This window comes from Anser cygnoides, chromosome 11 (genome assembly GCF_040182565.1).
Source record: "Anser cygnoides isolate HZ-2024a breed goose chromosome 11, Taihu_goose_T2T_genome, whole genome shotgun sequence".
NCBI lineage: Eukaryota > Metazoa > Chordata > Aves > Anseriformes > Anatidae > Anser > Anser cygnoides.
Window position 1 is genome coordinate 5,695,849 of NC_089883.1, and position 25,274 is coordinate 5,721,122.

At 39.5% G+C, this 25,274-nt stretch overlaps 1 long non-coding RNA gene across 2 annotated transcripts in view; it reads left to right on the top strand.

Moving 5' to 3' along the window:
* LOC136786301 (uncharacterized) overlaps window positions 1–25,274 on the top strand; it is a 31,955-nt gene that overhangs the window by 1,668 nt on the left and 5,013 nt on the right. The window contains exons 3-4 of one of the 2 annotated variants that reach the window (XR_001207363.3): window positions 21,234–21,341; window positions 21,805–24,355. This is a non-coding gene — a long non-coding RNA (uncharacterized lncRNA). Of the gene's footprint in view, window positions 1–21,233; window positions 21,342–21,804; window positions 24,356–25,274 lie in introns of those variants that run through there. The other variant, XR_001207365.3, reaches the window with a different exon arrangement.

Below are 25,274 nucleotides of genomic sequence, written 5' to 3' on the forward strand. Positions count from 1 at the left end.
AAAGCTAAAGTTATATTTTGTCTATTAGAACAGACAGAAATCAGTTCACTTGATTTCTTGCCTGGTTATTTTATATATTTAAGAGATTAGACTTATAATATTCTAAATGTTATAATTCTAAATTCTATAATATTCTAATTCTGTGTTGTGGCTGGGCTAAGCTTTAAATATGCTATGTCAGGGAAGGTTTGTGTCTTAATGTGGGTTTTAGCTTTCGATGACATAATGGAGATATTCACAAAGTTTGGAAAGCCACAAAACCAGCTCTGGGACTTATTCAGTCTCAAAAATGTGATGTTTCATGGCCTCCTCTTGAGGGCTATAATACACTTGTATTTTCATTATGGTACACTTCAACACATACCATTGCTGCAGATAAAGCGACTCCACGTTATGTAGTGTTGTAAGAACATAATCCTTGAATATTGCACCTCAGCCATGCTTGGCCTGGCATCCTTTCAAACACTAGGTGCCCTTGAAGGATGCGTGCTGTTTTTAGCTAAGAGGATGCTTTCCTTGGGATGGGAGATTATCTGCACACACCTGTCTGACAACGAGCCAAGCACATGTACTTGTCTGACCCATAACCAACAACACCTTTAGGGTAGAGCCACAGCAAACTTTGCAGCCTCTTCCTGATGTTTTCCATGCACTTCTGGTTATCAAATTCTTGCATAAAAGACTCCTCCGCACTTTTGCGATTTCCTGTGTCTGCATACCGACCTGTACCTTTATGCCCCTTCCTTTGACTCATTTCTGAAAAAAGAATCCCTAAAATCATGTTGAAAAGTTATTCTAACAAAGTGTTGTGCTTTGTTGAAAGACCTTATGAAATATGCCTATGTTGACATGTTGAGCTTGATGCCCAATGGTTTGTTTGAGATGTTTTTCAGCATGAACTTCTTTCTGTGGTAGGGGATGGTATGTTTTTACTCAGAGTAGATCTATAAAATAAAAATCCTCTGTATATAAACATAGGTGTCTACTCTTAAAACTTTCTCTTTATGCAGTATCTATGGAAATACTACTACCTAGGAAAAAAATGTTTATTAATGTTTATTACAGCATATAGGCTGTAATCTTCTTCACGTATTGGTGACCCCAAGACAGAGCAGAAGGCTTCAACCGGATGGCAATGATTTAAAAAATCAATGTAAATTATGATGATGAACGTCTAGAGCTTACACAAACGTGCATCCAATGTGGTTTGTCTAGCAGCCAGCGAGGCTCAAGTAAACACCACAACAGTGCCTGCTCCCTTGGCTTAAGTGCTCTCTCAAGGGCTCAGCACCATGCTAAACAGCTCAGCATGTGAGAAAAATGGTATTTTGACTGTAAAAATCCAGCAGTTATATTTTTGTTTGTATTTTGACTCTTTCCCATGCAAGATCCCTAACTACCCGTGTGCGTGCCCATGTCTCTGAAGCTGCCATATTGCACAATGTGTTATCACGGTAGGTCAGATTAGAGTTATATTGCCAATACTATTCCAGTAAGAGAGCTGGCATGAAGAAAAGATGACAGAATTAGTGGCCAACTGGGACATTTTCTGACCTACTCTTTAGGAACCAAGTCCTCTGAACTTTCCCATTATCCTTCGGCTTCATCCTTTTAATAGGGACCAAATCTCCATTAACAATTGAACACTGACAATAAGTGCCATCAGGAAAAGGAAATTCAATTTTAGTGGGGGATGACAGCCTTACCTTTTCGCGCTTAATTGGCCGTATTGTCTCCAAAAGTTAATTGGTTACTTAGTCCAGGTAGTTAGTAAAATGTTTAGCTGCGTCAAAAAGCCCAGGCTCCTACTGTTAATGGGGCATGAAATGGAATGTTTGATACTGCAAATAAAATCAGTGATATTCAAGGATGTTATGGTAGGTAATGCGTTGAAACTGCCATTTAATGGGTCCTGGAAGATTAGGGTAGTGTCAGCTGGAACCGCCCGGTCTCTTTTCTGACATTGTTAGTTGCCTCTTCATTTACTTAACGGCTGTCTGCACTGATTACATAGGCATAAAACTCCCTACAAAAAAACAACAGAGACACGCTCTATTAGCAGTCCAATTAGAACTATTTGCATATTACAGTTCATTTCTGCTTAAGTGAATCCCTAATACAACTTTAGGAAAAAAAATTCTATTGTCATTTAAAAAAAAAGGAAAGAAAAAGGCAAGAAAAGAAAGGAAAAGCCTTAAAGGTGATCTCTTTTCTACTTCTTTCTCTCTGCATAAATTCAGTAAAGGTCCATTAAAAATAAGAGGTGGTGTGGCAGTCTAAAGGTGAGAGATTTCTTTCGATACCTTACATCATGATGACTTTCAATATGCCGGTAAATCCATGACAACTTTTTTATGTGGCTGTTGTGGATTTTTTCTAGATTATTTTCCACTTTTTTATTTTCTTTGAAATATCCTAAAGAAGGTGTTAGACCAACCTTCACCTTGGGTTTCTTGAGCTAAGCAGCTAATATGTCTGGGAATGGGCCTCGGGAGGAAGCACACTTGATGCTGTGCAGTTCACCTACACTATTAGCAAATGATAGTAAACGATTCCACCCCCCTCTGTTCTCACCCCCCTCACACACCCAGAGAGGTTGGAGCTAATAGGGTGGTAATACAGCCTTTCTACTGCTTTGGAAAACAATTCTAGGTAAATTTTAAGCTATAGTCAATTAGAATAGATGTCTTAGTTTGGGACGGGTGAGAGCAAATACATCCAAATTACCAGAATTCCAGAGGAGTCCTGCACACTCAATGTTATTCCCTGTAGAATACAGGGTTGAGCTAGAAGTGGTAGCTGGTGTTGCTAGAGCCTTTATTTTACCCATCTGTAGAATGGGAAGGTGAGCAACCACATGGAAAGGTTTCTATGGGACTTCTAAGTGACAGCAGTGACTGCAGGCGCAGCTGCAATGGCAGCATTTGTGCTCACATAAACAACTGAGCTTGTAGCTTTTGATGCAGTACCCTTCAGGGTTCTTAGGTTGAATGCTTCTTAGAAAAAATAACAATATTACTAGTAATAACAGAAGAAAATCATTTTTAGTCCTCCTTTTAATTTCTGCTTTTCCCAGAGTCTGCTGAGCCTGGTGAATTTGAAGGCTTCTTTTTAAGATGGTAATTACAATTTGTGCACATGCTTGCCCACAAGGTGGACGGGCTGTTTCTCCTGTGAAACAAAAACGCTGATTTTCCCTTCTTCTCTTGGAGCTAGCAATTTTTTTTTTGGGAGGGGGGTTCTGCTCTCACAAAAACCTGGGGACTGGCAACCAGCGAGGAGCTCCTTGCCTGCCTCTTGGTTGGCCAGGATGATATCTCCGAGGGTCTCCCAGCTGGGATGGATGGAAAAGCTGAGTTGCTTGATTGGTACTTGGATTAGAGGCACCTAGAGGAGCCCAGGGGAGATCTTTGATGTTCAAATGCTAATGTAAATACCGACAGAGTTATTTCCAAAGCTCGCACAGCTCAATTCCTTTTTACATGCAGACCTAATTTCACAGGTCAGCCAACCCACCTCTGCTATTATCTGGATTTAGCGATTAATAGAGGATTTCAGTAGTTGACTGTGACAAATAGTGACTAGGGAAGGGAGGGAGTGAAAAACTGTTCTAAAACAAGGAAGGTTTTTAACAGGTCTTTCTCCCCAAATCCATTATTTTTATGCTGACACTTAAACAATTGTAAACAAACCAAGTACCAAGAAAATCTCTCAATGCAAAGAGTGAAATTCTCTCTCTCCCCCCTTCAATTCTTGTTTCGCATGTGAGAGGAGTCTCTCAGTGTGCAATATGTATTGTTTTTATGCCCTGTTGGGTCCTTTGTATCCAGCCTCCTACTTCCTATCTAACACTCATTCACACTTATCCAGAGATGTGGATTGTCAGACCAAACTCTGGCACTAAAGCTCCCACTGCCTTCCTGGGCTGGCCCGCCCCGGAGGATGCAGCGTGGTGGGGGGACACGGCCCTGCGTCCCTGCAAACAGTCTGTGCTCCCTGCCAAGAAAATGGCTTTCTGGAAAAGGGCTGCCTGCTAATGAAACGGACCCAAATCAGTAAGCAGTGATTAAGGATTGGGCAGTGTTTGCTGTTGCTGTTACTTGAATACATGCTTTTCTTGCAGACATTGGAAAAGAAAGAAAGCTCATGGTTATTTTAAGTAGTTTCTTGCAGCTGAGATGAACCAATGGAAAAAGCAGTACTTGGAAAATATTCATTTTCTTTCTAACAACAACAACAAAAAAAAAGGAATGGCAACCAAAATTGCTTTTTTAAATAAAACATCAGCCCAGGAATGCAAACCCTACTCTGTTTATATTCAACATCTAGTCTTTTTTTTTCTCTGGTTCAATGTCATGCCTAGTGGAATAGCAATTCACAGAAAACATGGGATAAATCATTAGTTCTAGTTTATTCTACTTTTTATTTACAGCAAGAAATTCTTTACCACTGAACTGAATTGATTGCTGGCATGGGACTGTTTGATTATTAGTGTGGGACTACTTGTGCACGGCTGTGCTTCGTGAGTGAAGGTGGCTTTTTGGGTGCAGAGTGATTGTGTTTGCCTGATCAGTGGCACGGGGACACCTGATGCCTTCTTAAGGCTATTCTGCAGATAACTTGAGATTCTGGAAAATATTTTACCTGTTAATATATATTTTTTGAAGTAACAGAAACTGGGTCCATTTAAAAAAAAATCTGCTAGATTATTAGTTGCATGCAAACAAACAAAAAAAACCTGCTTGGTTATTTATTGCTTGCAAAAGCAATTTTGGTTTGTTTTCCTTTCAGTAACGGGGGGAATCAGGTTGCCAGTTTCACTTTGCATTTAAGATTAGACTCCCTTTCTGGTCCTCCTGGGATTACCAGCACTGAAACAGGAGGGATTTTTGACTTTTTTTTGACAGTACTGCTTTAAAAATCCAGAAGTTTGTACTCTAAATATTTGCCAGAAATGCGTTAAAAAAAAAGTTACATCTTGTTTCAGCTAGAAATTTGCATCACAACCTCTGATGAATGTTAGCTGTACGCTGACGGCCAGTGTGCCTGTAAGCCATGAAACTTGCCTATTAAAGGGAATATGTGGGCTGAGAAGCTTCAGGGTCAGTTGGAGCCAGAAAGTGCAGCGTCACAAGAAAAAAAGTTTGCACAAGTCCTGCAAATGTAAATGAGCATAATGACATCTCTGGGCCCAAGTAGAAATCTGGAGGTGGGTCATTCTATTTCAGTTTCGTGCCTGTCTTGTCGAGAAAATCCATGCGGTTTCATCATTTTGTTTGTGTAACTGAGAGGCATCTTTCCCCAGTCTTGGTTTGCCAGCATGGGACAGAAAGGAGAGCAACCACGTGTGGAGTTCAGCTCTGAAGCCCTGGCTCTAAAACACCCTTGTCCTGACCTGGCGTTTAGCAGCAGGATCGTGTTACTAATAAGTGCATGTTTGAGCACAAATAAAATAAATACACTTTATAAAACTCAGGCCAGTTTCAAATATTCAGGCAGCTGTCTCTGCCAGTCACCTGCCAGTTTATTGCTTCAAGTCTTTTCCTCTAACTTAAATTCCTTTTATTCAGGAATAAATGACTTTTGTTGTTCTTTTTGTTTTGTTTTGTTTTTTGTTTACTGCTTTGGCTGAACACAGAACCCTTCTTGGAAATCTTTTTTTTTTCCCAAGAATGGTACTTTGGCACGTGAAATAATCTGGCTTTTAAAAAAAAAAATCCCCCACAACATTTCCAGTACTTCTGTCCCAATGGAAGGGAAAAAAAAAAAGGGTAAGGGAAGGCTGGATTCCTCACTTGTTGAGGAACTGGCAGAACAAATCTGTTCATTAAAGAGAAAAAAAATATGGAAAACTTGATAATGATACTGCAGACTTTTTTTCAGTGGATTCATCTTCTTGGTGACATTGGGTATGTCCTTTAGGACTTTTCCTACTACTGTTTGTGGGAGAGGAGGGCAAAAGAATTTTCTTTTCCTTTTGCTGTTTGTTTAGTGACAAATTCCTGTATTGAGGGGACAAGCTTATGTCCAGGCTTCTGACCACAGAATGTTTATTACTTAAAACTTTATTCTCTTCTGTAGTAACTTCAATTTTAAGTTCTACCTAACAAACCATTCTCATATACATATGTGTGTTCACATAAATACGTACGTTTGCTGTTCTTAGTAACTGCATCAGTAGTTTCCAAACTTGTTGAAACACAGGCTCGTTGTTAGCTGCCTGAATTGACTGTGAACAACTGTGTTTTCATGAGCCATCCTAAATCTTTATAATCAAACTGGTAATGGAAACAATGCTTCCATTGACCATGCTGAGTACTCTCTGAACTTTGCAGACCAGATGAGTACATCTTCTAACCATGCTTCTGTTTTTGCCTTTTTAAGTCAGAGCAAATGCCCCCAGTTCTATAACAATTGCCCTGTGCCCTATGATCTCTTTGTTGCTCTTCCCTGAACTCTGTCCAGTGCTTCCATGTGCCCCCACTAACACAGTGTCCAGAACACATCACAGAATTGCAGGTGCATTTATTACAGAGCTTTGGCATACAGAGCCCTTTGAAGCCAACGGCAATTTCATGCATGTGCATTTGAAGGAATATAATTTGACCCCAAGGAAGCCTGCAGTTAGACATGGGTAGCAAGCATTTGATTACCTGCATGCACCTTTAATTATAGCAAGGTGCATGTAATTCAAAATGAAGTGCCTGATTCACTGCTATGTTGCTCTATTTCATGCTGGAATAATTGAAATGAGTGGAGATGTGCCCTGGTGGAAGTGGTGTAAAACTGCAGTGAGCAGGCTGTAAAGGTGTTCTCCAAGTTTTCACAGAGTTGGCAAGTGAAAGATCCACCACACCTTGCAGAGCAGTCGTCTTACTATATATCTAACAGATCTATAGAACGAGCATCCGCACAAACACACTACATTTTCATCATTGATTAACCAGTCTCATGACCTTTTCAGTGAGAGAAATAATTGGCAGTTTTAACTAACAATAAATTGATCCCATTATTCAGTATAGAATATTCCCCTAATTTCAAAAGAGATGCTTATTAAAGAGGCCAGCTACTTTCTATCAGCGTCATGCATATGTAAGTGAGCAGGGCTATTATATGCCATCTATGACAATGGCAGGACAAGTCATAAACACAAACATTCGCACACAGCTAGGTCTCCAAAGCTCCTGTTTGCCAATTACAGTAATGCTGATGACATATCTAGTTTAACGCACACAGCATTAAAATAGTCCCCCCTTTTCTAGGAAAATCTAATTACACCAAGCCCAAGCACTCAATCAAACCTGTTATTCTGTGGCTAAACAGCCCAGTGTTAATGCAATTTGAGGAGATCCAGGCCGTGACTGGGAACGTCATGTATTAACAATATCTAATGGGAGCTCCCGTAGGTAAATGAATATGCTAACAAGCAAGGTCGCTGCTAAATCTAATATCTTTAAGCTGTTTAATTCCAAACAGTCCCTTAATAAATCAATTGACCGGGAGAGCTGATGCCCCTATCAATTATTCAAGAGGGCAAATAAATATTTCAGATGATTTGATAGGAAGGCTAGTGCTGGTCTTATAGAAAGCTTTGCATTTCATTAGCCTCTTGCTAAAAGTTTTATAATGTGCAGAACAGTGGTGGTTCTCCCTTATCCAGAAACCCCAAGCATGGGGAAGAAGAGACTGAGGTATCCTTCAGCCACCTAGTTTGCCAGGGCCTCAATGGCAGCTGACATGGGAAGAGGTGAGCATAGTGTCAGGCTTCCTAGTGACAACTCCTCCAGCCCAACAAATAACGGAAGGAAAATCAGAGCACATTTTCATTTCTGGGGAATCCAAACGAAAAGTAATCTAAAGAAGCTGGGATTAGTGGTTAATACCATGTGCCATGCTGTCTTTTGTAAACGGGGAAGTCATTTGTGTTTGCATTGTATTATTTGTGTGTTTATGTTAACACTGAGCCATGATTCAAGTTTGCCAAACGCAATTCCCTTGAAGGAAAAGCAGAGTTATTAAAAGAGGTGCTGCCTGTAATTGATCTGCATTAAGTAAGTGAAGCTTGCAAAGTGCTTGAAATACTTGGATGGAAGAAGCCAGGAGTGCAAAATATTATTCTATAAAAGCAAAGTATTATCATTGTATCTGAAAAATTGCTGATCATTGAAACATGTGGTTTATTATAAAATCAATAAAGATGAAGTTACAAGAGAAAGGGAGAGAAAATGTACCTGTCGCTGGAGAACAAAGGGAAGAGGGAAGTCCCCGAGGAAGCTTCTTGTTTAAGTGTGTGTAAATTTGCTTGCCTCTGTCCGATCCTTTTATACCACTAATACAGATTAAAAGTCGATGATTACTTATACAAGCATTTCAGTTTATGAAATGAAATCTGTGCCATAAAATGTAATCTATTGTTCTGCAATGCGTCCACTAGATCTGTATATGAATCTGCGTCTCCCTATGATTATAAGTCAGGGTCTACAGTCCTGCCACAACTCTCTCACCCAAAGTGTTTCCTTTGAGAGTCCCCTGTAGGAACTGGGAGAAGAAATATGCCTAGGATGGAAGTGTATTGGCACCAAAGTTATCAACGCTGAGTCTGAAGCCTCCCATGGAGTCTCATATGCATGGACAATATATAAAAAAAAAAAAAAAAAGAGTTTCTTGTGAAAATAGTGAGTAAGGAGGGCTCTGCCTGGCATGGTGCTCAAAAGGCAATGCAAAGTCTCCAGTAGTACCCACCAGCATCCGCCAGAATTACAGGCTGGATGAAATTCTGTGAAGGATGTTTTGCAAAGATTTCCTCCCCACCCATGCCTCCGCATTAAGTAATATTCTGAGGTGTGAGGGAGAGGAGATCTAGCCATAAGAGTCCTGCTGGTTTAAAAATGAAATGCAAGGGAAATTTTAACATCATGCTGGACATGTAAGAAAACATTACACTTTCAGAAGGTGGACGTGAAAAGCATCTGACACTCCAGACTGGGTCCTCAGAAGAAACAGTCTGACTTACGCCTCCTCTAAGGTAGGCTCTTTTTTCTTTTTCTTTTTCTGCTTCTTCTCCTTAAATAGCAAGATCTGTATAAAAATCACTGAATAAGGATCTTCTATGGCAGAAGTTTTACATTGCAAATTACTCAATGAGGTATGAAAGAGACATCTCAGCTGTGTAAAATCATAATTTAAATGTTAGGTTTGGTTTATTTTCAGCCTCATGACTCAATGGAGTAGATGCTCTGTATGGCATTGAAAGTAAAATCTGGTCAAGTTTAAAATCAGATTCAGGGATTTTAACTCGTTAAGTAACTTTCTGTTTTGCCTCAAAAACACCATGTTATCATGTATGCTGAAGCCAAAGTAAATTACATGGCAAAGTGGGAAGAGGAATTAATGTACAGGTTGAAAATATAAAAGCAGTATAGGGTATTGAGAAAGTGGAATTATTAACTAAACATAACGTGGAATAACATGGAATCCTAAAATGCTAAATTTTGTGATTATTGAAGTCTTCAGGTTGCTCTTACATTTTAGACTTCTGTGAAGTATAGGGTCTGTACTAGGGGGGATTGTCCACTGAGGATCTTCTAGCTATGTTTATGATAATGCCGTTCTATCTGCAAAGCTTCTCCTCTTACTGAGTGATTGTGATAATGAGGTACCTCACAGAAGCACATGGATATGCTGTTGACGTCACTTTTGTCCTTTTGTTCCTTCTTTTTTTTCCTTTTTTTCTCTCTTTTAAGAAATATATAGAAAATAATAATGAGAAAGTGTTCATCTAACTCATTCACAAGGTTCTACCTGCCATCCCTTATGCTCAATGAGTATGTGAGGGCACTGTTAGGCATATGTGCATGTAAATTACCTCTAACTGCACATCTCTATTATAGGCAATTACACTAATGTGCTGGAATGATACATTTAGTGTCTTCAGAAGATAGAAGCTGGGTGGAGGGCAGACTGATTTGAAGATCAATCTGGATGAAACAAAGAATGGTATTTATTTGGCAGACCACTGGGGAGAGCTGGCTAAAACTGCAGAATGAGATAACATTAGCCATTTGATACATGAGGCTTGCTATTTAGGAATCTTATTTGCTTTTAATTAAAACAAAAATAAATGTTTGTGGATTTCTAGGCTAAAATTGGGAACTACTATTGTCTCTCTGTATAATAGCTGTCTGAAGCTTTATGAGTTGGCAACCAGAAAATGTGCCAGATATTTGGATTTGAACTATCCAGTCTACGTCTCAATTAATCTGTTAGAATTTGGGTTCACTTGCTCATACATACAAGAAGACCCTCAAAATTACTATCTGTAAGGAAGAAAAGGTGATGTCAACATTGTCTATGTGGTTGCCAGCTAAACTGTGAAGTGTCTCTTTTTGGACATGAATTCGTTGTGCTTGCATCTTTTTGCCTTTATCCCTGTGAGTTTAAACTTCTGAAATACTATTTGCTGGACAACTTCTGTTGACTAAAAACAAAACAACAAAAAATCTGAACTCATAGCAGCAACGCTTTTTGTTGGTGTTCCATCCTAGATGGCTTCGAGCGTTGGGCAAAATTCAGGAGGCTTTATATTGGTGCTTGAGGCTCAAATGCTTTAGCTGGAAGTTACGGGAGTGACGTTCTCTCTGCTACAGCTGCTGTCAACACAAAGCCTTCAGATGTGGAGGAAAAGTTTCTCGATTAAAAGCAACAACTATCCCCATGACTATATCCTTCCAGAATATCACCATGACTATGGGCTTCTGCTGCTGCTTGCTTGTGTTGTGGGCTCATCCTTTAGATAGAAGCATTTGGGAAGAGACAGAAGAAAAATTGCATGAAGTTACCTATGAGGATCAAGCAAGTGACAGGTGTGGTTGTACCACTAGCTGATATCGATAATATCACGAGTTTTCTAGTTTCATAATTGTGGATTTACATGTTGTAAGTCTTACAGCAAGCTTGGGACAGAGGCTTTTCTCATTACTGGTTTCTATTTCAAATACATAGACTTAAGATGGCAGTGACATATTAAAGATCATTATCTGATAATACAATATGTCTTGACCAGATCAACTTGTGCAGGTAATTTGCTCTACTGGAAGCAGAGAGAGACTAAATACAGAAAACAGGCTCATGAACATGCTTAGTGGAATAAAAGAAAAGTAAATAGGAAAAAGTAAGCAATCCAGCTGTCTTCCTTCTATGTTACAATAAAGCATTAGTGCTAGTTTCCATGGCAGCTTAAAGAAATCCTGCACACTATAACTTAACACAGGACGCCCTGCAAGTACCGTGATGGTCAGAAGTGATGATCACCATGATGAGCCATTTTGATAACAAAATGCTTGATAATGCTGCCTGCTTGGGGGTGACAGAATGAGCTACACTTCAGAGGGCCACTGGCCACTGTGATGTGATAGGGACATAGAGCACACAGCACAAGATCAAATAGAAAAACAAGGTTATGTGTATTTGTGGGATGCAGGGAGAAGAGGAAAGGGTGGATGGAAGGAAAAGAAAGATAACACTGCTCCCAGTATGGATAAAAGGTGAGAAGTCTTTAAATGTTTTCTGAAGAGTTTAATACATTTTATTCCAAGGACCTGCTTTTTTTGCTTTGTATCCTATAGGCTGCTTTAAACAGTTTTCACATTTTATTTTTTGGCTGCACCATGAGGGGATTACTTCTGATGTTTAATGAATGCAGGGAAGAAATCCGAAGGGCCATGCATGCGCACACACGCACACATGCATGCAACTTAGATGTCCAGCAGATAAGTGCAGTATTTTGTTTACAAGGAGATATTACACTGGAAATCCTATTAGCAATCAGACAATCTGCTGGCTGGATTTAGTAAACTTCAACCAAAGGAGTTATTTAAGATGGCACATTAACCCCCTAAAGGCTTGGTTTTGCACTGAGGGTGCTCCCCTAACTTCCACCCATGCTGCATAGCCTGGCAGTAGATATTCTGTGTACAAAAGCAGGGTTTCGCCAGCCCAACTGTTTAAAATCAAGACAGAAATACGTGGTACCTCTAGCCTTTTACTGCATCACAGGGATGCTGGTGTATTTTAAATTACGCCTTATCACGAAATCTCACTCTAGCCCTACATTTTAGTGCCATGGTGTTTGGCACTGAGAAGGATGGAAGAACGTATCCCTTTTCTGGAGAACAGGGCTTTGACTTGGAAAGGGATGCAGGCAGACAGACTCTGTCCCCATAGTGTCCACGTGTAAGACTCGCTGCACCATCGTAGCTTAAAAAGACAACAAGCAGATGGAGAGAAGGGAAGTAGGATGCAACATACACAAATTAAAAAGTCGCAGATGTGGTAGACGCATATCCTATTAGTTCTGTCTAGAGTTGCTTGAAAAATGCTGAGGATAAAAATTCAATGCTAGCTGAAAAAAATAGTGTTGCGATATGTAATATTTTAAACCTCATCCTAGCTTTACCTTGAGTTACTTCATTCTTCTTAAGACTGTGGATATACACAGGTGAAACTGAGAGACTGGGGGAGGAAAATGCTGTGATGAGAACTGCAGTGCTGAATGTACAAATCTGTGATGTGTGAGTTTTTTTGAGAAATGCCTGCGGAGCTTACATCCCAAAACCTGTTGAGTATTTGTGCTCTTAGGTACAGTCTTCAAAGATCCTGCAATCTGTAATAATCTTGGAGATTTTTACCTTTTTTATTTTCAATGAGGTGTTAGGTTAATTGAAAATTTGGACTCCAGTCCTGAACAAGAAAATTCAGATCTTAATTTTTCTTTGGTCAAGTGTTTCATTATCACGAGATCAGAAAATCCTAGAATGATGCAATGATTCAGATTTTAAAAAGTCTTTTTTTCTCGTTTTTAAAACTTTTTCAGTCTTTATCTGTCGTGCATTTTGAGCTACTACCACTGCTTACGCTCACAGTTTATGACTTTCTCAGCTTACTTAAACTCAGTCCTCTTCCAGTCTGCATTTCTAACTGTATATCTTTTCCTGAGGATGAATCATTTAGCACCATCACTCTGACTTTCACTCTCTCACTCTCTATGAACTGAGCTTGTTTGACAAATTCTGATCCTTCCTGAAAATATCTGGCTTAGTTTTATAATATTATTTATTTTTATAGCCAAAAGCCCAGCAGGTGAAGAAAAAAATGAAGACAATTTGGTAAATAATGAACACAGGGATGACATATTGTTTTCCTGCAATGAGGAATAAATGCACTTTATTAAGTGACCTTTCCTCTGGTGACTGCCAAGAAATTGGAGATAATAAAGCTCTTACTTGCAGAGGATTTTAGTTGAGAGGAGGTATTGCTTAAAAGAAAGGTCCATTCCTTTATTAAAACCTTGTTGCAGTGACATCAGTATGAATCAAGTGTGTTATTGAGACTATTTGTGTTGTAGTTTTCCCCTTCCCTTTCCACATGGGAGTTTAGTTCCCCACTCTGATAATTTTCTGATTTGGAAATTCTTATCCTGGTATTGCTTTATTTTATTTATTTACTTATTTATTTATTTTTCAGGAGGTGTAATATACTTGCTGTGAGTTTCCCTGGGCTTGTGTGTGAGAGAGTTCCGAGAGTGCCAGCTGCTTGTGTTTATCATTGAATCCATGTATGATCATAAGCAACTTAATCAGCTTTGTATCTGAAGCAGTTACAGTCACTGATGACCAACGGGAATCTTTCCACTGGTTTCAGTGTATTAAAGGTCTAATCCAAAGTAGCAGAATGGCTGGGAGAGGATGAGGTGGTTTGCATATGTATGGGGCTGTGTGTGCAAAGAAATGTTCACTGTATATGAAGGTGGGGGAGATGCTGCGTTTTTGTGGTGCGTTATCTTTAGGAAGGAGTCATACCTCTTGTAGGGTGTGCCCAGAGTAATCGCACAATTCATCCATACCTACGGCCACCATGTGTTTGCATGGTTTAAAAGTTTTATTATGGCAGACAGGAGCTTTAGCTTTAGGACAAGGCTTCTTTGGATATTAACTTGCATGAGAGGACAGAAATTATTTGGCTCAGTGACTCTGTAGATGCTCTTGGGCTTGGCAGGACAGATTCCTGTCATGTGCTTTTTCTCTTTCCCCAACTTAAAATTTAAGAGTATCTTCCAATGGTATTTTCTACCCATGGAACCTACACTTCGGGCTCACAGCTATGAGTCAAATTGGAGCTAGACATCTCACAAGGTGAAACTCGTTCTGGTAATCATCCAGTAACTAACTACTAGGGTAAATCAAAGCCCAAGCAGATCTGGTTGATGAGCCCTGCAGCCTTGGTACCAACATAGAGATTAGAGCAGAGACTAGGGACAAATCATGCATTAGAAGCTCTGGTTTGAGCACAGGCACTAACCACAGGTGTATATATATATATATATATATATATTTAAAAAGAGGTCAGATCTCACCTTAAATATGTATGAATGAAAATGGGGTTGGCTGCTGGTGAGGGAGACTGACAAAGGAATCCGAACTGGAGCCCTCAAATCCTTTTTGAAGGTTTCCACTCTTCCCCACCCCCTTCACCCAAGTTACTAAAAGCATCAAGGAAGAGAAAAAGAAACAGAAATATAAAATGCAAGTCGCACTTTTTAATAGATTTTTCTTCCTTTTCCCCAAAGGGTTCAGCTGCAGAGAAAGAGTGGAACATAATAATCCTTAGCATTTATATAGCACTTTACATTTCCAAAGCTCTGTACAAACATTAACTGATCAATCTTCACGACACCCCTGTGGGTTAGGGATGTATGATTAACCCCATTTTACATTGGGGGAAACCATAACATTTTAGAGCCTGACTTCCCCCCATCCCTCCAGAGGTGTGTGGTTCTTGCAGATCCCGCTGGTTTAAACAGGAGTTATCGTGACACTTTTGAACACTGGGTGCTTTGCAACAGCCTCAGGGCTACATTGCCTGTCTGTGGCTGGTGAGCCAAGGGGTCTGTCTTCCTTTTCTCAGCTCTAACCATTGGACCGCTGAAGAGTTGCACACCTTTGTCTTTCCACGTCCTTTCCCACTCCTTGCTGAAGTGGGACTAGTGACTGGAATTTCAAGAAGCAAAACCACACCTGGTTTATGCACCTACATGAATATTGTAAAATTGTCGTTATTTGAGACCCCTAGGAAAAAGCCTATTATCCCAATGTCCCTTCCCTCCTTCCTTCCCTCTCTTTCTTTCCGAACTCTGGAATGATTCAAAATGAAATATAATCCTGTGTTGAATGAAAGCACACAAATACAACAATATGCCTGTTACTTGATGCCTTGTTTTCCCTTTTTCTTTCAGTCTTTTCTTGATAAGTTTCTGTGTTTTAGAGAAAATGGCAGGTAGAGTAGTAGAGTAATGCAAAAATACTTTTTTTTTTTTTTTAGCATAGAAGTAAATAGATGTCTTTAATATGAAATCTTGGTGTAAATTGTTGAATTGTATTAACTTTTTAATGCTTCCTGAGTTTCCATTCCATGAGCATGGGAATCTCTCTTACAGCAGAGCTCTGCTCCTGCAGGAGATGGAACTGTGAGGCAATGTGGTCATTTTGCTTTGATCCTTGTTTTGTTCCTAGACTTTAGTTTTCTGAGCCACAAGTGCATTCACGTTAATTCACTTTGGGTTCCCATTAGGAGAAAAACAATGCATTCACTCAGAGAGGATGCCCAAGTGTTGCTTAAAGAAATTTTTCTCCAGTGTCATGTCCTACAGTCAGGGATGGCTCCAAATAACATGCAGCAGAATCACCAGGGTGGAAGCAGACTTCAACAGAGGACCTCAGCTTTTCTCTACCAGCTCTTTTAGGCTGACCCTGGCATAGGTCATGAAGACAATGCAAATATAAATAAACACTGTGAAGATAGCCGCTGGTTGCCCCAGTGCACATAGTCTTTCTCCCACCAAGTGCATTTTTCTCCATCAGGAAATGTTGTCAGATAATGCAGAGCTCTGAGACACTTTATGCCACTTGCTCTTCATCATCAATGTTCACCCCTTTGGGCCTCCTAATTAGCTCAAAAAAATATTGAATCTAGTTAGGGTTTCTTGGACTCCTCCATCTTAATTAGGAGGTAGAAAAAGGGTTCTAAACAAGACTGATGGAGAAAAGAGATGGAGGACTGCGCTTCTCAACATGTATATGTTTGTGTGTGGGTTAGATAATTTAAAGAATTTCTTCAAATGTGATTGCTTTGGGCATTTCGTATATTTATTTATTATTTATTTACCTGGAAAATATAGTATTGCTACAGTAACAGGAAAATCACGTCTGGATTCATATTCTGTTTTTGGAAGAAAACTGCTAATTCTACACTGGGGTATGACCTGTGGCCTATTCTTTTTTGTCTGTATTATTGAGTCTTCTGGTTTGGGAGCTGTGCAAAACAGCTTTTCATTCTGAATGCTAATCAAAAGGGTGTGTTAATTAAATATACTTCTAATGAAACTACTTTGAAATGAGACATGCAGGCAAGAGTCTGCCCCTTCTTAAGTTAATGAGAGAAATTGAAGGGATTAGATTTTTTTTTTTTTTAGGTGGGGGAGCTGGAGGCTGATTTAGAGATGAGCATTCTTGTCGTAAAGGCTTATAAAATAAGATCATCCTCTGATCTCTGTTGTACCTGAAGTCAATGGAGTCCCTCCAGATTTGCACTGGTGGAAGAGGGGCTCTGAATTTGGGCCCCAACTACTTAAAAATATGTAGTTGCCCTTTAAAATGTAAATCTATTGAAATCCAACCTTAGACATTGTCAGGGTCACTCTGCTTATTACTTTATGACATTTCCAGATTAAAGGTGCAGTGGGGGCTCACATTAATTTGCTTTATGTTTGACTAGAAATGCTTCCCATCACTATTAGAGCACACTTCAAGCTCTCTTCATTTTAGAACGCTTGTCAGTCATTTGAGAATGATATGCCCTACGTCTGGGATGAATAAGCACATCATATATTAGGCAGAAGCTTTTTTCTCTGGAGAGGCTCAAGAGAACTGACAACTACTTCCAAAGAAGGTGAAAAACACACACAGCCCAGTGGTTGAAAGAGGGAGGAGCGAGGAAATATTCTCTTAAGACATCATCCACTAAATTGATTGAAAGCATCCAGGCAGTTGTCCTGTGATAGTAGTTTTTAAAGATTCAGATCTGTGGGAATGAGAAGAAATGGGGACCAATATTTCCATGTACACCTCTGGTTTGCATTGGGTAGCAAAGAAATCTTTTACAGGGAGCTCATAGATGTCTGTGCTGCCCACTGGGTCCCAGATGATAGAGCACCCTATAGATTTAAATAAGAAAGGGAAAAAGCTGTCCTAAACAGGGACATTTTTTTTTCCTTTTTTTTTTTTTGAGTGAAAAATAAATTAACTTATTCCAGTAATTTCCATCTTGAAATCTTTTCTAGTTTTGATATCTGTTTAGGAGCCGTATGCATGTTAGGCCGTTAGAGGTAAAAAGTTTTGGTTGTGCTATGAGGGTGGGAATAACAGAGTACCCAGTTGTTTATCAGGTGTTAATGTGTTTCTGGGTAGCATCACAGACCCCTCTCATGGGAAGTATTTGTATCTTTTCTACCAACGGGCAAAACTTCTGCCTGGGGTTTTGCTGGTGCTGCTCCACTGAGATAGGCCTTTTTCTGAATGTCACATCACAGGCCCCTCTGTGTCTCTTTAACCAAGTGACCTCCCAGTGGAGATCTACAGGTCCCAAATTCTGAAAAAACTGTATTGGGGAGGAAAGCAAAATAAAAGACATTTTAATATTTTTCTTTTGAACCTTTGGGGCTGTCTGAACTTGAAGCTCAAAGTCAGCTGCTGAAACACCCTCCTCTAGAAACACAAGGCCTTATTCTCTGGGAGATGAGTGAAGGCCACTTTCCTCAAAGCCACCAAAATTTGACAAAACAAAATGGGCCTGAACTTTTACCTTTATGCTGAGGTCAGTGGGACTGCCTGTGAAGTTGAGGTTCAACATATGCTTTTAAATGTCTGGTCTTCCCAGTCAAGTTTTCAGATGATTGTGCCCTCCAGTCCAAAGCAATGAATTTTTAATGCCTTGTTTCCCTTTTTTCACCTTCTTAGAGCAATTCTTTATTTTTTTAAATGTGTATTAGCCTACTTGTTTATTTTTCTATAATCAGCATTTATTCTCTGAATGCAGTCTCTGAGAAGGATGTAATGACAACGTGGCTAAAATGCCATCAAAAATATGACACTCCTGTGGAGGGAAATTAGAACTGTAATGAACAACATAGAGGCTCTCAAATTTTTCATGCACAATTAACTGTGCATTAATATGGCTCCTTGCAAAGTATATCATAAGGACTCTGAATTCCTGACTGATCTGTGTGTCTGTCCATCGCTAGCTGTAATTAACCCACCTATTCCTGCTCAGTCTCCCCCCCAAAAAGGGTATAGAAACCCTCTGCAGCTGCAGGTCTATGTCTACCCAACAGCTTCACCCACTCTCGCTGCTGTAACGGTCTGGAGAATCTGTCTCTATTTCCTGCTCTGTATGATATCCTGAAATACTTTATAGGGCAATGTAAGCTGGTAAATATTTGCATTTTCACCAAATGAGTGTGAAAACTGCAGCAACCAATTGACTTGTGCATACCCACTTTCAGCTCTTAAGTGCTCCATCCTCTCTCACTCCACCTTCAGCTTAATGTCCTAACCTCAGTGATCCGCAGAATTATATAGCTTAATATATAGCCTAATCCATTCCTGAGATTTTATCTTTCCTTATATTAACTTATCCATAGATGATCTTGCAGTGATGGCATATGTTGGAGACAGTCATTTTTAAAGCCATCTGCAGCTGGTTCTTGTGTGAATACTGCACCCTGCAACTCATGATTCCTCTTCACTACTAATTATTTCCTATGGCTTTTAATACTGCTCCGAGTCTTAGAATAGCTCTGAATGATGATAGACATATATTATTATTACAGGTTGTATTAAGCAGTCGTAGCTCAAGTTCTAATTACATTACCCTTCAGCCACGGCAGCAGTAACACTTGGTTTGGTTCTTGAGTTTCTAGGAATAATCTTGCCAGTAGCTCTTAGTTAGACTGCAAGGTCAGGGAGAAAGGAAATTCTTCTGCCCTTCTTTTCTTGTAGAATCTGAGAGGATATATTGCGGAAAGGGACAAAACTGGTCATGAAAAGAGAGGATTAAAATGAGAGGCTCCTTGCGATGCATGCTAACTGCCTATGTCCTCACAGGGGCAGTAGTGGCAGCATGATTTTCTCCAGATAATAGAGGCACCCCATGAAAAGTGAACGCCGGGGATACGCATCTGGTCTAAAAGCAGTTGGGTGCATTTTAGGCTGCTTGAGTTCTGGGGCTTGTCCACAGAGACTCGAGTAGCCTACAACTGACGATTTCTAAATCTATGCAGTAGAAACCATCCAGAATAAAACAACTGGTTCTCTGCAAGAAGGAAATAATGCAACATTCCCAAATCTAGAGATCTTCTTCCATACACCTACGATTTTTACTTGGTTGCATAAAACACTGTATAGTAGGATCAAAGTTGTGTGTACATCCCTTTTTTTTATTTTTATTTTTTTTTTGTCTGGGAAAAGAATTCTTGTCCCTGCGATCAGCAAGGAAAGGCTGGCATTTGAACTTGAGCACCGAAAAGATGTCAAAGGCAGGAGTCGGTTAAAATTATTTGCATTTTATTATTTTTAGTCAGAGGGTGGCCAGGGTCATCATACTTAAAGGGTTGTTAATAACATTTCTGATTTGTGCCTGTAACATATTTATTGGTGTATGGTGGTTGTTTATAAATCTTAAAAGAAATATTTTTATGATTTAAAAATGAAATAGAAATATGACAGACATTTTTCAACAATGTTTTTAAAAATTCTGGTGGTATTGGAACAACATGTTCAGACCATAAGGAAATGATTTTTTTTTTTACGTTTGTTTATCCAAATGCCCAAGTAAATAAACAGCAGAAATAACAAAGGGACTATTTCTTTGTTCTCAAATTCCTTTATCTGATAATCTCAGGCAGTATAAATAACTAAGGAAAGGTTTTATTATGTAATACTGCACAGCAATATAGTATTGCAGGTTCTTTGGGACAGTGAGTCTCTTTCCACAGTCCCCAGAACATTTTGGCTACTACTATAAACTTATTACAACCTATTTCTCTATTGTAGAGTTTTCTTACAGTACCCATAAAAGCCAAGCACCTGATACTAGAATATCTCATTTATATAGCAATTTCCATCCCTCCGTGTATGAATTTGTACGTATATGTCTGTGTGCACCAGATGGTTTACATTTGTCATGTATGTTACCATGAAAATCAATATGCATATTTATTAGCAATTAATGATTTTCAATAAAAATCTAAAAATAGAATCACCATCACTTTTAGGGATAAAAAAAATAAGAATCTGGTTTATCAGTTTGAAAATGAATGAAAAATGTTTCCTTACTGTGTCCATTAATTGCAGTTGACAAAAAGTAGGGTCCTTCACTCCTCCTTTCATGTTGCTAATTCCATCCCTCTCTCCCTCCCTCTCTCTCACTCTCTCCCCTCAATTAAACATATGAGAGTATCCCCTCCCCTTTCAGAAAGAAGCTTTTAGATTAATCATATTATCTTAAGGTTCCAAATCTCAATGCCTGCGTGACCTTTCTTCCGTTAGAATCCATTATCTTAAACTATCACAATAATCCTGGCTTTAGGGAGGGAGAGCGGGAAGCAAGAATCAAACCTAATAGATGGCAAATAAGATTAATCTATGATCTAAGTGCCGATTACACTTGGCCCTGCCCTTGAACACCCAGGTGTAACCTTGAAATTCACATCCGCTAAGACACTGCAATTGGATTGTGGATCCCTGAAGGCCTGGAAGGGGCAGCTGGCCAAACTTTACCCATTATTCCCCAGTGAGACATGAGCTGTCTCAGCCTGCAGCTCTCTTACTTGTGGAATTTGGCAGCAGCACAGCTGAATGTTTGTTTTGGGATGTTTAGCATTTTTTCAGATAAAATAGTTATTTTCAGGTCCTTAATTTTTGTTTGTCAGAAGCAAGCAGCCAGAGAATGGGTGAACTTTTACCTGGACCTCACAAGAGGAGAAAGCTCTCTTTTCAAAATCTGATAACTCTGCAGAAGAAAACAGAGATATTTTCTTTCTTTATAGGCTGACCTATGGACCCTGCCAAAAAAAATGTTCCATGTGAACTTGAGTTTGCAAGGCCCTTTTTTTTTTTTTTCAGCCCTGAATACTCCGCGTTCTGAAAAAGGACATCTGTGATAAGATGGAACTTGGCACCAGTAACTCATGTACTATGGGTGAAGCATGCTCAGAAGAGGCAGACCCAGAGGTAATTTTTCATCAAAGAACTTTTTTAAAGCCATTATTAAAACTAGCATAAATTTCCTCTGCTGCTGGCAGCTTCAACGGACAGGACAGGATTGATTTGGATATGGCAGCTGAACTTTTTTTCCCTATTTATATGTAAGGCCAGACTCCCAGCTGGGGTGAAACAGTGCAAGCTTGCTGACTTGCTTTAACCCTGCCCGAGAGATTTCAGCTGGGGAGGTGGCCGTGAAGTTCAGCTGAAGCCACCTACCCTCCATCTGTTCCATTTGGAGGCAAAAACTAAACTCCACAGCAAAGGTCCATATTTCTCTTTGTACCTCTCCTCACGCAGCAATACCCTGGCGTGGCAGTAATTCAAGAGATAAGGAATTAGAAGGAAAGTACAGTGTAGAAAATGTCAACATGAAGCACATCTGGTGGCTGGCTGACTTTAACATGGTCCTTTGGTAATCTCAAAATTATAGGGGAAGGGAAGAAGAAACAGAACGATAGAGGCAAAATCATGCAGATAGCAGCTACCACTGTGGTAACCTGGCAGCGTCAGAAGTTGTCGAGAGGTGAAATTGCTGCAGCCTCCAATGGTGAACCCTTCAGAGGACTGAGTTCCAATCTGCCAGGTTGCTGCCCACCTCTGAGAATGACATTTTAGGAGACACGAATGATGTGATTCCCTTCAGGGAACTGTCAGGCACAGAGGGCTATTGTTTTGCTGCTTCTTCACTTTCCAGATTGTGTGTTGGCTCTCATGGATGTTTTAAAAGCTTTGCTCAGCTCCTATTGCTGTGGGGACAGTCTATAAACAGCACAGCACAGAGTTTGTTACCAGTTCCCTTACCCAGAAGCTGGCCTGATGGGACTTGTGGGTGCCATGTGGGCATGTAAATAAAACAGGAGTTACCTGACCTGACTTTTATTTAATTCAAAGAGAAATTGGGGGGGGGGAATGTGTGTAACAAAATGGACTGGTGAAGTGGACTTTGATCAAAAAGTAAATCTGCTCATATAAGTATTGATTAGCAACATTGCTTCTATCTCAATTCTCTTTGCAAGTACATGAAATCCTACTGGTGTTAAAGGTGCCTGTGGTCCCTGAACTGTGATATTTCTGAAGTTTTATACTGTCAATTAATGCTGGAATCCTAGGCTAGCAGGCTGAATAATGAAAATAAGTATCTGATATTAGATGTCTTCTAATTCCACAAAGAGACTCCTAAAGACTTAGATTTTAGAGGTATGTCTCTTAAGGATCCTACAGACTCAGCTCCCAGACACAAATTGTGCTTCCCTAAACTTGGAGAAACTGAAGAGCTGGTTACCATCCCATGCCTAGCAGTTGATCTAGTCTGTAAACATCCATGGACCAATAGATGGGATGCTCTGGGATAAGGGGTGCAGAGCAAAACTTGCAGATGAGTATGAGGATGATGGTGGGCAGCCAGGAGGATGCTCAGGCTCTGTGGTGACACCCGAAAACAACCAGAATACACAAACTCTGTGTCTTCTGTCCAGAGAGGGTTAACTTGCACTTGCAGCAGGCAGCCTCATGCCATTAAGTCAGGGAGAGTAATGAAATTTCATTTAATTTGTCAGGAAGAAAGTGCTAATGTTAAAAGGCATTTAATAAAAAGGGGGAGATTCTTTGAAAGGAAGCCTTTAAGTAATTACTTCAAGTGTCTTAGGCCTACTCACCAGAATATTTACATTAGTGTCTCCCAGCGCCAAAGTGTAATTAAATTAGTGCAGCATTTACATTCCATCCTGTGTTTTTTTTCTTTTTAGAAGTGTGATTTTATTAACAATTCTCAAAAAAAAAAAAAAAAAGCAAGCCTTGATCTAATCAATTCAGGTGTTAGTATTTTTTTAATGTTCTCACTGAGAAAACTACTGAGTATGCTGGCTTGGAGAAGGTGGAGTCAGGGGGAAGAAAACTTCATCTCATTTCAAGTTCTACTTGGAGAAATGCCATTTCTTTGATCTGCTCTGGGACTGATGTCCCATGTGGAGAGCCTATAAAGATGGCATCAGATGGAAGAAGGCATAGCTCTGGGGATTGCCTATTACATGGAGGTGAGCAGGGCTCAACACTGGGGCACAGGAAGCTGCAAAATACTGGAAAATATCTGATTTGCATATTTTGCTACTAAAAACTTTTTTTTTTTTTTAAATATATATATGTAATATCTTTCCAGGGAAGCATGACTTTTCCACCTTGACCTAAGTGGAATAAGTTCTGTTTTTCATATCTTCAATACAAATGTGGCATTTTAAAAGCAGATGAGAGAGAGAGAGAGGGAGTAGAAAGTCACTAGATATAAAACACATCTGTGCAAATCATTGTTCTGTGACAAAAATGGCTCAGTTTGTTATACACAGCCACAGAATTACCAGTGCCATTACCAACCAGAAGACACTGGAAGTAGATAGAAAGAAAAAAAAAAAAAGATTTTTTTTTGTAACAAAACAAAAATAATTTTTGAATGTTGAAATGTTTTGATAAACCACACAATTACATTTAAAAGTTACCTCAGGAGTTATTCTACAATTGCAGGTCTCTTTGGTCAAAAGTTTAGCTCTGTGTTCCACCACAGAGTAACTAATATCTTCTGGTTGTTAAACTCATCTGGGAACCCTGTGAGGAAGAAATTCAAGTCTCTGAATTAAATTAAGCAAAATAGAGATTTAAACACAGTTCCATTTCTTCATTGTCTAGAGATATGCTGGTATTTGTTTTATTTTGTGAAACTTCGGTAGTTAGAAATGTATTTTGAATGATGATGACTATGAATAAACAAAGAAACATTTTCCAGAGCTGCATCAAAACAGTACCTATACTTTTATATAAAATCTGAAGCTATCATAACTGCTGTAGAGCTTTCACCTCGTATATAGGATCCTAAGATTCGTGTCTCTGCTTTGTCTATTTATCAGTGGGGACTTCAAACAGGGTCTCTAGCAAAATTATATGCAAGTGTCTAACAAAGTATGTTTTTGTTTCCTTTGCTTGCATTCAGATATTCCTGCATCTTGTAAATGCTTTGGGTGGATCTGAGGAACAGCATCTAATTTGCTAGGTGAAAAGTTGTTTTTGAAAAAAAATATTTTTTTAGTTTTTAAAAATTTAATGGTCACCAATACAGAGAGTTTAAGGGTTCTTCACTAGCAATACATTTACACCACATCTGGTTTGTCTGTAAGTGACTCCGAGAGATGTTCTAGCAAGAATGAGTCTTACTGCACTGAAAAAAATTAATATTCACAGCAATTAAAAGCTTTCTCCACATTGCATTCAAAATCTTTTCTGAAAGAAGGAAGAAGAACTTTGTGGCTGGGAAAAATCCTTTGCTTTTATGGCTACCTCTCTAAGCAGCTTCAGTGGGGGTGGTCAGGTTTTGGTGTTAAATCAAAGGATTTTTCAGGATAACAATAGATGAACTATTGGTAGGGGAAGAGCATGCATGTGTAACTCCATCCTAGATACAATGGTTTCCTCTTCCGTGGTACAGTGGATTCAAAGGGAATCTAAAAACTCAGAGATCCTAGAAAAATATCACAACTAGGGGAAACTGTCCAGCACGTCAGTGAAATGGTGACAGGCTGACACTCTCAGAAGGAAAAGAGGAAAAAACTGTAAAAGCAATGCACTCTGCTTCTTCCTGCCAGGGCTGTGATGCTATTTACAACATTGTAAGTCCTCTTGTATGTATCTGCCTGATTCAAAGTGGCTTTTTTATTTTTTCCGGTGCTCTACAGGCTTCACAGCCTTTGAAGGACAACTGACTAAAAGTTGTGGTTTGAAATTGCTGCTTGAGTCATGACGAACACATTTTAAAGAGACTCTGGTAGGGGCAGAGCCCAGCTAGAACATGGGTGATCCTGACATCGTCAGAGATGGACCTAGATTAGTAGAACTCACTGTTCACTCAGAGTTAAACAT